General features: G+C 35.0%; 1 protein-coding gene across 2 annotated transcripts in view; it reads right to left on the reverse strand.

Moving 5' to 3' along the window:
- LOC101900777 (protein borderless) overlaps positions 1-12605 on the reverse strand; it is a 97908-nt gene that overhangs the window by 9693 nt on the left and 75610 nt on the right. The window lies entirely within an intron of this gene.

A 12605-nucleotide genomic window follows, 5' to 3' on the forward strand; every position in this document is an offset into this window, starting at 1 on the left:
TATCAGCAAAAACTATAATAAATAAATACCCATAAAAAATATTAAGAAATCATGATGGTTATAAAGGTTTCCACAATATCCCTAAAAATTTATACTAAAACCAGTAAAAAAGTCTTAAAGTCGGGCGGGACCGACTTTATGATACCCTACACCACTTTGCTAATTTAGTAGAGTTCCGCATAACAATTAAAAGTTTTTATGGAAGAATTCACGCTATGATTATAATTATAATTTAAAGTTCAAAGGACTAAATATGCCGAAGCATTTGTATCTTTTAAATTCGGACTTGTGTTGCCAATTTGGTGCACAATTATTTTGAAATCGAATAAAAGTATATATGGGAGCTATATCCAAATCGGAACCGATTTCGATAAAATTTGGCAAAGATATTTCTGAGCTGTATTTGATATTTTTTTCGTGAATATCGTTGCTCCGGAGTGCATATTACGGTTGTGGGTAACAAATATAACAAATAGGATGAATATTATATATGGAAGCTATAGCTATATCTGAACCGATCTTCACCAAATTTGAGATACTAGCTTTTAGACTCAATTCGGTCGTAAGTGCCAAATTCCATCCCATTTGGACAAACATTAGACATTTGGTGCACAATAAAAGGTAAATCGGACGAAGTTATATATGGGAGCTATATCCAAATCAGAACCGATCTCGATAAAATTTAGCAAATGTATTTCTGAGCTGTATTTGATATATTTCCCCAAATATTGTTGTTGCATAGTGCATATTACTGCGGCGGTGGACAAAAATAACAAATCGGAGGAACAATATATCTAGGAGCTATAGCTATATCTGAACCGATTTCGATCAAATTTGGCATACATATTTTCAGGCCTAATTTGGGTGTATATGCAAAATTTCATACAATTCGGGCGGATATTACACGTTTGGTGCACAATAAAAGGCAAATCGGACGAAGATATATATGGGAGCTATATCTAAATTTTGACCGATTATCTCCAATTTCAATAGGGTTCGTCCTTGGGCCAAACAAATGGTCTGTGCAAAATTTCATCTATATCGGGCAATAAATGCGACCTGTACTTTGTTTACAAAAATACATGGACAGACGGACAGACGGACGGACAGGCAGACGGACGGACGGACATGCATAAATCGACTCAGAATGTGATTCTATGCAGATCATCAAAATGAACTATGGGTCTATCTCGCTTCCTTCTGCCTGTTACAAACAAATGCACAAAGACATAATACCCTGACCACCTTGTGGTGTAATATGTATGCCAAATTTGATCGAAATCGGTTCAGATATAGCTATAGCTCCTAGATATATTGTTCATCCGATTTGTTATTTTTGTCCACCGCCGCAGTAATATGCACTATGCAACAACAATATTTGGGAAATATTGAAAGAATACATTTGCTAAATTTTATCGAGATCGGTTCAGATTTGGATATAGCTCCCATATATAACTTCGTCCGATTTACCTTTTATTGTGCACCAAATGTCTAATATTTGTTCAAATGGGATGGAATTTGGCACTTACGACCGAATTGAGTCTAGCTAGTATCTCAAATTTGGTGAAGATCGGTTCAGATATAGCTATAGCTTCCATATATAATATTCATCCTATTTGTTATATTTGTTACCCACAACCGTAATATGCACTCCGGAGCAACGATATTCACGAAAAAAATATCAAATACAGCTCAGAAATATCTTTGCGAAATTTTATCGAAATCGGTTCCGATTTGGATATAGCTCCCATATATACTTTTATTCGATTTCAAAATAATTGTGCACCAAATTGGCAACACAAGTCCGAATTTAAAAGATACAAATGCTTCGGCATATTTAGTCCTTTGAACTTTAAATAATAATTATAATCATAGCGTGAATTCTTCCATAAAAAACTTTTAATTGTTATGCGGAACTCTACTAAATTAGCAAAGTGGTGTAGGGTATCATAAAGTCGGCCCCGCCCGACTTTAAGACTTTTTAACTGGTTTAATTTAAACATAAACGATGAATTTTCCACAAAAAAAAAAAAATCAATATGATCCAATAACCTAAAAAGTCCCCCTCAAAATTCAATGGAAAATTCATTACAGTCCTCATAAAATTTCATGAGAAAAAACAAGTAAAAAAGTATATATATATATATATATATACACGTAAATCGAACATTTATATCCAATTTAGGGGAAATCATAAATTCCATATTCCTCTCAGGATTCTGGATGAGAGACATATATTTAGATATAGCAAGTTTTAAAGAATCCCTGAGTTGTTTTGCAATTTATGACAGATAAAAGTATTGAAATGTTTGTCCCTTTGTGGGTGAGGCACCAGAAGGGGTTCGCAGATGCTATATATCATCTTCACAATAGATCTTGTGCTAGCAAAAATGTTTGTATGTGTGAAATGCTTATTTCGTTTTCTTTGAGCGTTATGTTTTTCAAAATTTTGAACCCTATGTGGGACAGGTAGCAGAAGAAATTTTCCGATCTCTACCATCTTAATAAGAGAAATATTGAGATGTACCATGTCTGGAATGGAATCGCATGTTGACTTCGCTTTTTATGAACTTCATGGATATTCAAAATTTTGAGCATTTGTAGGGGAGGTACCAGAAAGAGTGGACCGATATATTCCGTCTTACTAGAAGATCTTGGGGTCATAAAAATAGTAGGATGTGTGAAATTTGAAGACAATCGATCTATTACATCACATTTTTTAAGAGTTATAATTATTCAAAATGTTGACGCTTTGTGGGAGAGGCACTTGATGGAGTGGACCAATACTTTCCATTTTGGCACTAGTCCTAGAACTGACGCAAATATTAGGATTTGCAAAATTAGAGCAAAATTGGACTATTGCTTCCTTTCTGTGCAGAAAAAATATTTTTTTTATTATAATTTCGACCATTTGTGGGGTCGTTAACAGAAGGAGTGGACCGATTTTGCCCATTTCAACACCAGACCTTGGGTTAATATAAATATTGGGATGTGTGAATTTGAAGACAATCGGACTTTTACATCACATTTTACAAGAGTTGTAATTATTCAAAATTTTGATTATTTTTGGGGGAGGTACTTGGATGGAGTGGATCGAGGATATAAAAAGTATATATCGGAGCCGAGTTCCACCAAATAAAAACGTACGACCCAAATTTTACTACATTTGGGGTGATATTAAACATTATATGCACAGTAAACCTCGGATTAAGGATATATACATAGGAGCTATATCCAAATCTTAGCCGATCTAGATAAAATTTGGCAAAGGTATTTCCGAGTTCGATAAAATATCTGGTACCAAATATCTAAGGTCTGCGGCCAAAATATTTGCAAACCCAAGGCTTCAATACGCCCTCCAGAATATTTTCGTGACAATATTCGGCATTTATCTTGATGTCACGGTCGTTTAATACGAGCGGAGAGTGACCATCGGCTGTTATGGCGGCCCACACCATCACAATGGCCGGCGCTTGAGTCCTGGTGGCAAACCGAAGGTGCAAATTTTCAGCTGATATCTTTGGCAAGTAAACACGATCATTTTGTTTGTTTAAAAACTGCTCTGCTGGACAACGAATGTTTTCTCATCGGAGAAAACCAAATTCGGCAGTTCACCACTTTCGGCCAAGCTAAGCAACTCTTTAGCTCTTTTGAGTCTATTTTCTTTCTGTTGCGGTGTAAGTTCTTGCACTTGTTGGAATTTCATTGGCTTTACCCCGAGCTCATTTTTCAATATCTGCCGAATGGAATATTGCGACATGTTCAGCTCACGAGGCATTTTTCGAACACTGCGACGCGGGTTTCAATCAAGTTGCTTCAAGTCTGTCTGTCTGGCTCGCTGGTGCGCACGATATCTCTCGAAGGGAGTATCCGATTTGATCAAAAGTTGGTAATATTATATCAAATATTATTATCAAACTTAGATCGAGTTCGGAGATGGGCACTATCGGTCCACCTGCCACACAAAATGTTAACACTTTCAAAGAAAATAAATTATTGCGCAAAAAGAAAAGGGTAATCCGATTTTGCTTCACCTTTGCGAATCCTAATATTTTCATCAGTGCTAGGTCAGGTGCGATAATGGACAATATCGGTTTACTCCATCAGGTACCTCCCCCACAAAGGGTCAACATTTTAAATAATTACAGCTTTTATAAAATGTGATGTGAACTCTTGATTGTCTTCAAGTTTCACACATCCCAATAATTTCATTAACCCAAGGTCTGGTGAAAAAATGGAATATACCTGTCCACTCCTCCTGGTACCTCACCCATAAAAGTTCGAAATTTTCAAAAAATATTTTTTGCACAGAAAAAGAAACGATAATCTGATTTTGCTACAACTTTGCAAATCCTAATATTTGCATCAGTTCTAGGTCAGGTGCGAAAATGGAAAGTATCGGTCCACTCCAACAGGTACCTCCCCCACAAAGAGTCAACATTTTGAATAATTAAAACTCTTATAAAATGTGATGTAAAAGTCCGATTGTCTTCGAATTTCGCACATCCCAATAATTTTATTAACCCAAGGTTTTTTATAAACCCAGGATCCGATGTTAAGACGGAATACATCGGTATATTCCTCCTGGTACCTCTACAACAAAAGCTCAAAATTTTGAATAACCTTTAAGCTCAAAGACGCGAAGTTAACATCCGATTCCATTTAGACTTGGCTCATCCGAATATTTCTATCAACACAAGATCTGTTATAAAAACGGTAGAGATCGGACAATTCCTTCTGGTACCTCCCCCACAAAGGGTCCATGTTTTGAATAACCAAAACGTTTATAAAATCCGCAATAAACATCAGGTTCTCTTTATATTTCACACATCCCATTATTTCCACTAACATTCAAGACTTGGTACATCCCTATATTTCCATCAACACAACACAGTCCAAACCTAGCACGTCGTAATATTTATATCATATTTATTTCGGTCCGGTACGAAATGGCCTATATTCTCCCATTTCTTCGGAACCTATTGCATAAGGGGTTAAATATTTTAATAATCATAACAGAAGGACAAATATTTTTAAATAGTCGAACAATGGCTGAGGGTATTTTTAGTTGTATTTAAACATTTTAATGTTTCGCTGACTTTGAAAAATTAAGTAACTCCATTACTCTCCGCTCAAGTCAATGATATCATTTGGCACAAACAAAATTATGCAACCAATAGCCCATCAATCTTTTTAAAAATGCTTACGTTTTAATAAATTTAATACTTTATTTGTATTCTCGGCCTTCGAACATATTTATTTTGACAATTAAATTGAAATAAACATATATTTGCATTGGATTTACTTCATTTCTTTAATGCCATTCGAAGAAAAGACATATGTTTAAAGAAATAAATATGTACATAAATATCTCTGCACATGGACGTGGCAAAAACCCGATACCTGGGACCCTTTAAAGAAACTTAAAATTTGATTTTTTTTCATAAAAAATTCGGACTTATTATTTTGATTTGGGAACCTTAAAACTTCTCTCCACCTACCACCCTGACAAGATATTATCTCTCCATTCAATGTGGAAATAATTGACTAAATTCAAATAAAAACCACCTTATGGTCGTTTATATTTGTCCTAATATGTCGTCCTTTCTTTCCTCGAAGAAGAGCCCCGAAAGCATAAATGCAGTTCATTCCAATGCATTAATCACATTAAGATTGTTGTCGTTGTTGTTATAAAGTCTATCAATGCAATTCAATTTCAATGAAGTTGAATGAATGAATGAATAAAAGAAAACCAAACCAGGAAATCCTTTGACACACACAACCACACCAACACACACACACACACAGAGAAAACAAATCTTATTTTATCTCTTAGTATCGGTGAAGCATTTAACGCAAACTTCCACAGAGATTATTGAACAACAAAAAAAGAAAGAATTATGTTTCGATTTTCAGATGATTAAGCAATTAAATTTAATCCCTTATTTTGAAATGAAAGACAGACGCGTCGAATGGCCGGACGGACGGCCAACGGACACAAATATCTAATAATGATGATGACAATGGCATAAAAGTATTTTCCTAATCACTTGAATTTATTTACAAAAGGTTATGAACTAACTTTACCGTGTGGCATTGTGTTGTGGACTTATGGCATATTTTAGTTTTGGATTAAAATTTATAGATTTATAGATAAAGAGAGGAGATGTGCATATGGAACAGGTGAGAGAATGAGAGAGAGAGAGGGAGGTTATTTTAAAGAAATCAATTTAAATGTTAAAATTAAAAGAAACTGAATTGGCACGAATAGTTAAATGACTGAATATAAAAGATTTTAATGAATCTAAAATAAACATTTTGAAAAGTATCGGACGGTGTTCCGACAGATATATAAATATGGAGAATAGGGTGATATATATTAATGAGGAGTAAAGTAATTGACTGACTGACATAACTTAAGATTCGTCAACGACCTGACGAAACGGCTGAAGCTAAATCTTCAAATTTTGGGTAAGGGTCACTCTTGGTCCGAAGGGGTCAGATAACGCTGTTTTGTTTTATACCCTCCACCATAGTATGGAGGGTATACTGGGTTGCCCATATTCGACGGACCCATCTGGCAACGCCATAACTTTTGACAGAGATGTCACATCGCTTAATGACATATCACGTTTGAAGCGTCAGTCCAAGCAGATTTTTACCATGAACCAATAAACGCCACGCGAAATAGTTGAAATTTACATTCAACAGAAGAAGTCAATTGTGAAAACTCAACGTGCTTTTAAAACATTAAAAAATGTGAGAAGTGCGCCTTCTAAGAACACCATTAAGCGTTTATACGAAAAATTTTCGACTGGTAAGGCTCTTTCTAATCCGAAGAGGCCATATAAAAGTCGACCAAGGCGATCGGCCGAGAATATCGCTGCCGTACGAGCCAGTGTTGAGATGTCCCCAAGAACATCCCAAAAACGCCGTTCTCAGCAGTTGGGCATGGCTCGGCCGACTTTACAACGGATTATTCGCATTGAATTGCATTTGTTCCCATACAAAATTCAATTGACGCAAAGAATGTTGCCTGCGGACAAGACTCGTCGATTGGAATGGGCCCAATGGGCCCAAAGGTCCGTCGAGTATGGGCAACCCTGTATTAAGTTTGTCATTCCGTAATACCATACCTCGAAATATACATTTTAGACCCCACAAAGTATATATTTTTCATCAGCGTAAAATTTTATGTCGATTTAGCTCTGTCCGTCCATATATCCGTCTGTTCGTCTGTGAAAATCGTTCTAGCTTCCGAACAATATGAAGTAGGTTGATAAAATTTTACTCAAATGTGTATTATGTCTGCAGGACCTTTGGTATTGAAAATTGGTAATGTAGGTCCACGTTTTGGCATAGCCCCCATATAATGGTACCTCCCTTTTTTCGGTATTATTCACCGGAATTGTTTCAAATTTGGTATTTGAAGTTCCCAATGAGTACTACAGCCTATGTCAGAAAATTGTCTGTCCTCTTTGTATAGCCCCCATATAACGGTACCCCCCGATATTCGGTATTCTGATGATTTAAGCGACATAATTTACCGGAATTGTTTCAAATTTTGTATTTGAAGTTCGAAATGGATGCTACAGCCTAAGTCAGAAAATTTTCTGTGCAGGTTCACGTCTTCATATAGCTCCCATATAACGGTACCCTCCGATATTCGGTGATTTGATGATTTTAGCGATATTATTGACCGGAATTGCTTCAAAATTGGTGTTTGAATTTCGTAAGGGATACTTCAGCCTATGACAGAAAATTGTTTGTACAGGTCCACGTCTACGTATAGCCCCAATATAACGCCACCTATATTCGGAATTTTGATGATTTTAGCTACATTATTCACCGATTTTTATACCCTACAACACTATGTGTTGGGGGTATTATAAGTTTGATTGGGCCAAAAATTATGTAACACCACGAAATATTGATTTCCCACATAGGAAAGTATATATAGATCTTCCTAGCTCGCCGAGCTGAGTCGATCTAGCTATGTATGTCCGTCCGTCCGTCTGTCCGTCTGTCCGTCTGTCCATGTTAATTTGTAATCACTCTACAGGTCGCAATTATGGTCCGATCTTCACGAAATTTAGAATGGAGGTGGGACTAGGGTCAGAATAGAACCCTATTTCTTTTGGAGATGATCGCCAAATGTTTAGGGGTTGAAATGGACCAAATACTGAAAAAATTTCGGATTTTGCAGTAGCTATACAGGTCGCAATTATAGACCAATCGACGCGGAATTTCGCATGTAGCTAGAGTTTAGGGCGGGGAAGAACCCTACCAAATTGGGTGGTCATCGGATAATATTTAGCGGGTAAAATAGGCCATATCTTTTTTGTTGAAAAAATTCAAAATTTTTCATAAAACCACGAATATTTTAAATCCCGGCGAAATCACAAAGCCATGACAAGGTTACTTCTGATCTTTACATTGACGTTAAAATCCAAAAAATCGAATATATAGCAAATATATGCGATATATATGTCTATCAAAGAAGATATGCTTGAAAGATCTCATATATGTCGGGAACGGCTGAACTGATTTCGACAGTTCTCATTAATTCAGAATGGCCTCTTGACAGGAAAGGAAAAACGTCTAAAAAATCTCATAAAAATATCTTTCTAAAGATGAAAATATTGATTTTGTAATATTTTCTCATATTTTTTCAATTTTGTCATATTTTTGGCATATTTTCATTTTGAATTAAACATTTGGTAATATTTCTACAGCTAACTAAACTAAGTAGTTAGGATATCAGGATATCATATACAGATCGCATTTATGGCCCGATCCTTACGAAATTTTGCATGGGGATAAGATGAGGGTCAGAATAGAAGCCTACTCTTTTTGGAGATGATCGCCATATATTTAGGGGTTGAAATGGACCAAAAAACTGCAAAATTGTCAGCAGGTCGTAATTATGGGGGTTATCGGACATTGCAAAAGCCAAGCAGTTGGATGGCCATCCAAAAATATTCAATGTGTGAAGGAGTTTCCAACTTTTATAGACAAAATACGAAAATGTCCATTTTAGTGACTTTTTGTAGAGTTCACAAATACAGGAAAGACGCACTTTTGACTATTTCGTTGAAGAATATAATCAAATTTAGGAAATTCATACTTATGTGTACTAAATGGTACCAAATTTGGTACAATTTAAATTTTGAGTGAACCAGTAGCTTTTGAATCCTGACATTTGTAAATAAGATTTTTATTGGGCTGTATGCTGTAGTAGTTATGAAAATTTCTACTGAAGTGTACTGAATAGTACTTAATTTGGAACAATTTGGATTTGGGTGAACCAATAGAGTTGGTATCCTGAATATACAATTTGAATGTGGAGGAACGGATGGAGCTGAAATTTGAAATTAATTTTACTGGCCGAATATAAAATTGGGATATGGAGGGGTTTTTCGAAATTTATATTTATGTGCATGTAAAAGTACTAAATGGTACTAAATTTATTACAATTACGATTTAAGTGAACCGATAGAGCTGAAATTCAGCAATTTAGAAAAAAGATTACTATTTTAATCTAGGACTGAGGAATTTAGGCAGTTTTGAAATTCGTACTTATGGGTAATAAGAGCTACTAAATTTGGTACAATTTAAATTTTGGCTGAACCGGTAAAATTTGAAAATAAGATTTCTGTTGGGCTGTATGTTGTAGGTAGTTATGAAAATTCGTACTTAAGAGTACTTAATGGTACTAAATTTGGCACAATTTGGATTTGAGCGAACCAATAGAGCTGGTATCCTGAATTTTGGAAATAAGATTACTATTGCATTCTAGGACTGAGAAATGTGGATAGTTTTAAAATTTACTGTGTACTAAATTGTACTAAATTTGGTACAATTTAAATTTTGGGTGAACCAATAGAGTTGGAATCCTAAAATTCGAAAATAAGATTTCTATTGCACTTTATGGTGTAGATAGTTATAGAAAATTGGACTTATGTGTACTAAATGGTACTACATTTAGTACAATTTAAATTTTAGGAGAGCTGGAATTCTGTAATTTGGAATGATAGTCACTGATTGAGTGCAGGAGAGGTGCACCATAGGGTTATTGGAAATTCAAAATTAGGAAATGTTTTAAAATGATACTAAACTTCTGAAATGATACCATTTGGTACAGTGGGAACGGATAAAGCTAAAAACTTGAAATTTTGTATGAAAATTAAAGTTGGAAAGTAAAGGTAGCTTTGAAAATGCGTACAAATTATTCGAATTATGCTAAATTCTGCCCAATTTGAAAAAGTTTGTTTAGGGTGAACGAATGAAGATGAAATTTTGAAATTTCTTATTGGGGTCTCTATTTGTGGTTGGTTTGTGATAAAGATGTGGTTTTCAAATGGGTATTTGGGATTGAGATTTGAGATTGAGATATGCAGGTGGTTGTGGAAATGGGTTCTATAATTGTTGAGAAGTACTAAATGGTACAATATTGGGTGAATATTGGGGTGGAATCCACAAATTTTATATTGAGGTCTATGTTGGTGTCTGGAATTGAGATATGGTAATGGTTTTGGAAATATGTACTATAATTGTACGAAAAGTACAAAATCGTACTTAAATTATATTGGGTGAAGGATTATATCTGAAATTCTGACATTTGATATATATTTGTAATTTGATATATCGTTGTCACTATTGGGGCCTGTGGTTCAGATTTGGAGGTGGGTTTGGAAATATGCGTTATAGTTCTTGGAAAAAGAATAAACTGAACTAATTTTGGATCACGGTTGGTGTCTAGGATGGCGAGGTTAGGATTGTTTTAGAGATTTTTTGGTGTAAGAGGTAAACATTTTCCTATTATTTTTTCCCGAAAAAAAGGGAAAACTTGTGTAATATGTAAATTAAGTACTAGCAAGTAAAAAAATAACAGCTAGGTTCGGCCGAACTTTTTTATACACTCCACCATTTTGAAGAAACTAAAAAAATGTCAATAAAATCCCGTCGAAGAATACCTCTCAAATTAAAAGCTTTATATGGTGGCTATACGAAGACGTAGTCCTGTTTAAATAATTTTTTGTCATAGCCTGTAGTAAAAATTCCGAACCTCAAATACGAAATTTGAAACAATTTCGCTGAATAATGTCGCTAAAATCATGAAAATACCGAATATCTGGATGTAACGTTATTGGGATGCTATACTAAACGTAGGACCATATAGACAATTCCCTTCTAGGGGGTTAAGAATTCAGAAGGAACTCCTTGAGTGGATTTCAGACCATTCCATTAACAAGTTTGGCTACAATTATTAAAATGTCGATTATCGGGAGGCACCCTTATATAGGGGATGTACGATATCGCGGAATTCTCTTCCAGGGGTTATTGTACTCACAAAGAAGTCCTTGTGTAGAATTTCAAAAAATTCCATTGAAAAAAAAATGTGGTTAAATCATCAAAATACCGAATATAGAGAGGTACCGCTCTATGAGGGCTATAGACAATACCCTTTCAGGGGGTAAAGTACTCAGAAGGAACTCCTTTTGTGGATTTTCAGACAATTTTATTGAACAATTTGGCTACAGTTATCAAAATACCAAATATCAGGGTGTACTGTTATATGGGGGCTATATGATATCGTGGACCGATGTAGCCCATCTTGACCGAACTTGACCTGCCTGCAGACAAAAGACTGAGATTCGTTTTGGCAGATGGACAGACGGACGGACGGACAGGTCTAAATCGTCTTAGAATTTTACGTTGATCAAGACAATATATACTTTGTTAGGTATCAAATTATTATTTCGATGTGTTAGAGATGGAATGACGAACTTAATATACTCTTCATACTATGCATGGTGGAGGGTAAAAAAGGCCTAACGCGAACTTTTGGAAGGAATATAAGGTGGACTTTTCGCTCAAAAAGTAGCGAGTACTTGACATTGAGAGTAAAAAAACACATTGTCTCCTACATATGTTTATTCGTCAAAGGATGAATTATTATCTATTGTCATAACCTTAACTTGTCAAGGATCGATATAACTTATTTTATCCAATTGATTAAAAAACTTAATTTTTTCCTTATTCCATCAGGTCAATTTTCAATACGTTATTAAAAGTAACAATATTTACATTTTGGGTAATTTTTTTTTAAATTTCACCAAAAAAATCTCCGAACCCTTTCCTTTAAAATATACCTGAACATGCATCTACGTATATTTTTGATAACAAAAAAAAAAAAATATTTTCCAAGTGAACATTTTTTACATTCTACTACCATTGTTGAATAAACAAACACGACAGCATCATATTTACTTCGTAAACAGGTCTTTTCATGCCAAATAAGCAAAAAGCCACAAAAAAAAAAAAAAACAAACCAGGAACCCACAAAAAAAGGAAATGCATATTCCAATATGGAAAAATATGAACAATTCATTTTGTGACACATCAGCATTTTTGCAAAATTCCGGCCACTTACATCACTCCTTTACATTGCAGCCACCTGTTATTTTTTGATTCAACCACCGAAAAACAAAAACAAAAATACGAAAAACAAAATGTCGTCATGGAGGATGTTTTTTCTGAGGACTCCCATTTTTTTATGAAGCTGACAATAAAGGTAGCAACTATGCCAGATGTACGTTGCG

The sequence above is a fragment of the Musca domestica genome, unplaced genomic scaffold (genome assembly GCF_030504385.1).
Source record: "Musca domestica strain aabys unplaced genomic scaffold, Musca_domestica.polishedcontigs.V.1.1 3, whole genome shotgun sequence".
In the NCBI taxonomy this organism is placed as follows: Eukaryota; Metazoa; Arthropoda; class Insecta; order Diptera; family Muscidae; genus Musca; species Musca domestica.